Raw genomic sequence first — 4,851 nt, 5'->3', positions numbered from 1 at the left:
TCACAGTCTATTTTCAAGCAATAATGTACTTCCTTACACAGTGCATTAGAATACCACAGTGATATATTTTTGTTTCTCCTTCCCAAAACTTTCTTCTGTTGTCATAACATTTCCATACATGTCATATATTTTAAAGTGCATTCCTTTTTTATTTCCTTTAAATGATTAATTATACTTAAAAACTTTTAAAATTTAGAAATAATGTTTATATTTATACATGTAATGATCATTTCCAGTGTTATTTATTTTGTTGTTTAAATGCAGATTTCTATTTGATATAATTTTTGTTTTTTTTAAGGACTTCCTATAGTATTTACTTTAGCATAGGTAACTGGTAATAAAAATCTCTAACCTGAGGTGGGGAGCTCTTGGAGACGGCGACCCAGGCATCTGGGGAGCCACAGAAGTCGTACTCCCTTAAACCCTGCTTTGCTTCCCCTGTGAATATAACCCCTTAGCTGGCATTTTGCATCCCAATTGTCTTCTGATGGAGGCGTCTTTGGGGATTCAAATGGATGAGTCAATGGCTTTTTCTCCCCAGCATGACCGGTTTCAGGTTGAAGGCCTTTAAAAAAAAAAAAACAACAGAATTTTAAACTTGCAGGTGTTAAAAAAGATATTGAGAAGCCTGTACCACAGCTTGGTAATGTGTTTAAGATTAAGGACAAAATTGGAGAAGGCACTTTCAGCTCTGTTAATTTGGCCACAGTACAGTTACAAGTAGGACCTGAAGAGAAAATTGCTCTAAAACACTTGATTCCAACAAGTCATCCTGTAAGAACTGCAGCTGAACTTCAGCGCCTAACAGTGGCTGGGGGGCAAGATAATGTCATGGGAGTTAAATACTGCTTTAGGAAGAATGATCATGTAGTTATTGCTATGCCATATCTGCAGCATGAGTCATTTTTGGCCATTTTGAATTCTCTTTCCTTTCAAGAAGTACGGGAATATATGTTTAATCTGTTCAAAGCTTTGAAACGCATCCATCAGTTTGGTATTGTTCACCGTGATGTTAAGCCCAGCAATTTTTTATATAATAGGCGCTTGAAAAAGTATGCCTTGGTAGACTTTGGTTTGGCCCAAGGAACCCATGATATTAAAATAGAGCTTTTCAAATTTGTCCAGTCTGAAGCTCAGCAGGAAAGGTGTTCACAAAACAAATCCCATATAATCACAGGAAACAGGATTCCATTGAGTGGCCCAGTACCTAAGGATCTGGATCAGCAGTCCACCACAAAAGCTTCTGTTAAAAGACCCTGCACAAAGGCACAAATTCAGATTAAACAAGGAAAAGATGGAAAGGAGGGATCTGTAGGCCTTTCTGTCCAGCGCTCTGTTTTTGGAAAAAGAAATTTCAATATACACAGCTCCATTTCACATGAGAGCCCTGCAGTGAAACTCATGAAGCAGTCAAAGACTGTGGATGTACTGTCTAGAAAGTTAGCAACAAAAAAGAAGGTTATTTCTGCAAAAGTTATGAATAGTGGTGTGATGAGGAAAGCTGCCAGTTCTTGCCCGGCTAGCCTGACCTGTGACTGCTATGCAACAGATAAAGTTTGTAGTATTTGCCCTTCAAGGCATCAGCAGGTTGCCCCTAGGGCAGGTACACCAGGATTCAGAGCACCAGAGGTCTTGACAAAGTGCCCCAATCACACTACAGCAATTGACATGTGGTCTGCAGGTGTCATATTTCTTTCTTTGCTTAGTGGACGATACCCATTTTATAAAGCAAGTGATGATTTAACTGCTTTGGCCCAAATTATGACAATTCAGGGATCCAGAGAAACTATGCAAGCTGCTAAAACTTTTGGGAAATCAATATTATGTAGCAAAGAAGTTCCAGCACAAGACTTGAGAAAACTCTGTGAGAGACTCAGGGGTATGGATTCCAACACTCCCAAGTAAACAAGTGATATACAAGGGCCTACTTCTCATCAACCAACTATTTCAGAGAAGACTGACCATAAAGCTTCTCGCCTCGTACAAACACCTCCAGGACAATACTCAGGGAATTCATTTAAAAAGGGGGATAGTAATAGCTGTGGGTGTTGTTTTGATGAGTATACTACCAATTTAGAAGGCTGGAATGAGGTACCTGATGAAGCTTATGACCTACTTGATAAACTGCTAGATCTAAATCCAGCTTCAAGAATAACAGCAGAAGAAGTTTTGTTGCATCCATTTTTTAAAGATATGAGCTTGTGATGGTGGGTCTTCATTTAATGTTTACTGTTATGAGGTAGAATATAAAGGAATACTTTGTAATAGCCGTAAGTTCTTGTTTAGAGACCAGAGCAGGATTAATAATTTATTTTAACATTTTAGTGTTTGGTGACACGTTCTAAAATATAGATTAAGAATACTTAAAATGCCTGGGATAGTTGTTGGGACTAACAACATGATCTTCTTTGAATTAAACCTACCTAAGTAGATTTTAGGTGGGTTCCTATTAGGTCAGATTTTTAGTTTCCCTAATTACCTTTCACTAACATATGCAGAAAAAGGAACAGTTTTAGCTTTAATTAATTAAAATTAACAGATGTGATGAGGATTAAATGAATCAAAAGACTTAATTTGTAAATTTTTTTAGAGTTATGAGCTATGTGTACTTTGGAGAAAATCAACCTGGTGCTGGTGCTCTAACAATGTTGTAAGTAAAGAAGATAATTTCATTTTCTAGAGGTACATATTATGCCTTTTATGAACACTAAAACAATGAGGAAATGTTGGTCATGGTGCAAAGTATCACTTAAAATTGAATTTATCCATTTTTAAAAAACATTTTATGAAAGCATTTTAGTGTGACTTGCCATTTTTTCTTAATGGCTTCTCGATTTTCTTCCTTCTCTGTCCCTACGAAAAACATTCTCCTCGGAAATTATATGATGCTGACCACAAAGTTTCTGGATGTTTTATTAATTATTGCATGTGTTTACAGTTGGGAATTTAAAATAATATATACACTGGTTGATAAAGGGAAGCTGCAGGACCAAGGTGAAGATTGATAGTCCAAATGCTTTTCTTTTTTGAGTTGTATATTTTTTCACACTATCTTAGATATAATTAGGTAGCTGATGAAAGGAAAAGTGAATACAGAATTGACAGTATTATTGGAGATTTTTCCTCTGCATAGAGCCATCCAGATCTCTGTATCCTGTTTTGACTAAGTCTTAGGTGGGTTGGGAAGAGAGATAATGAAGTAGACAAACAGAAAAAGATCCAAGATAGAGGTTTATATTCAGAAATGATATATATCAATGACAGCATATCAAACTTCCTATGGGAAAAAGTCCGGTGGTTGGGTCAGCTGACAGATTTCCTATTTAGTAGTCATAAAATACAGAAATAGTTGAGGGACATATATTCATTTTGTTATTTTGAGCATTGATAGGCCAGTATATCTACCTAATCTGTTTGGTAATTATGGGATATATCTATACAAACCATTACCATTGATCTGCTCTGTCTTATGCCATAATCTTAAAAAAATTGAATGCTCTTGAATTAGTATATTTAATAAAGTTATCCTTTTATATTTAAAAAATAACTCTAACCTTTCATAAACCTGAAAAAGTCTTTGTTTTACATTTCTTTTTGAAAGACATGTGATTGAGGATAGAATTCCAGCATGACATTTTTTTTCTTCAATACTTAAAAGATGTTGCTCCACTGTCTTCTGAGTTGAATTGTTTGTGATGAGAAGTCTGCTTTTATTCTAATTTTCATACCCCTCAGTATAACGTGTCTTTTAAAAAATCTGACTATTATTGACATTTTTAAGCAATTAAATTTTGATGTACTTTAGTGTAGTTTTAATTACTTTCTCCCCCTGGGGCTAATAGTTTCTGACAAGTTAAAAAAAATTTCTTCTAAATATTTACATCCCCTCCTTCAGAGATTCCAATTACAAATTGAGTTGTCCTCTTGAATTGTCCACAATTTAGTTATTCTCTGTTCATTTTGTACAATTTGTTTTTATTATTTATTCCTATGCCTTCAAGTCCTTTTGCAAGGCTATGGCAGATTCCCCTTACTGATGCTGCCCTACTGCCCACTGTTTCTTGCTGAGTCAGGGGATGGGCTCAGTGGGAAGGGGAGTATGTCCACTGGTCTCTTATACCTTGTATCTATCAGGCTTCCTGATGCAACCCCCTGGCCAGCATGGTGCCAGGCTTGCCTGAAAATGTCACTGGAACTTTTTTTTTTTTTTAAATCCAGGAGAAGAATAAAATTACTGACCCACCTTATTTTGTTATACAGGAGGTCAGGAAATCCTGAGTCTAAGTCATATTTGTTGGATATGAGACTGTCTGCTGTTGCTGTGTTTCTCCAATCCTGGAGTCCCAAACATGTTCTTTTTTATCATCGTTCAATGTTCTTTGGTTGCCTCTTCTTTATTTCCAGGGTTTTAGTTGTGAGGAGGAGAATGGAGAAACAATTCTGCACCATCTTGCCTGTATTTGAGGTTCTCTGCACAATTCTTTTCATTTGCAAAAGGGGCATAATAACAGAACATATCTTATGAAGTGACAGAAACAGTGCTATTTCTGGTACCTTTTCTTATTGTTAACATTTATTTTAAGTTCAGGGGTACATCTACAGGATGTGCAGGTTTGTTACATAAGTAAATGTGTGTCATGGGGGTTTATGGTACCAATTATTTCATTACCCAGATGTTAAGCTTAGTACCCATTAGTTATTTTTCGTGATCATCTCCCTCCTCCCACCCTCCACTCTCTGGTAGGCCCCAGTGTGTGCTGTTCTCCTCTGTGTGTCCATGAGTTCTCATCATTTAGCTCGCACTGCATATGGTATTTGGTTTTCTGTTCCTGTGTTAGTTTGCTAAGGATA

At 36.4% G+C, this 4,851-nt stretch overlaps 1 pseudogene across 1 annotated transcript; it reads left to right on the top strand.

Annotated features, from left to right (window-relative positions):
• Window positions 1-472: 472 nt before the first annotated feature.
• LOC698287 (cell division cycle 7-related protein kinase pseudogene) lies at window positions 473-2,287 on the top strand (annotated as a pseudogene). The gene has a single exon (XR_013415793.1). The product of XR_013415793.1 is annotated as a cell division cycle 7-related protein kinase pseudogene (transcript).
• Window positions 2,288-4,851: the final 2,564 nt, after the last annotated feature.

This window comes from Macaca mulatta, chromosome 3 (genome assembly GCF_049350105.2).
Source record: "Macaca mulatta isolate MMU2019108-1 chromosome 3, T2T-MMU8v2.0, whole genome shotgun sequence".
NCBI lineage: Eukaryota > Metazoa > Chordata > Mammalia > Primates > Cercopithecidae > Macaca > Macaca mulatta.
Note: the sequence above shows the minus strand (reverse complement) of the source record. Positions and strands in the feature narration are given on the sequence as shown.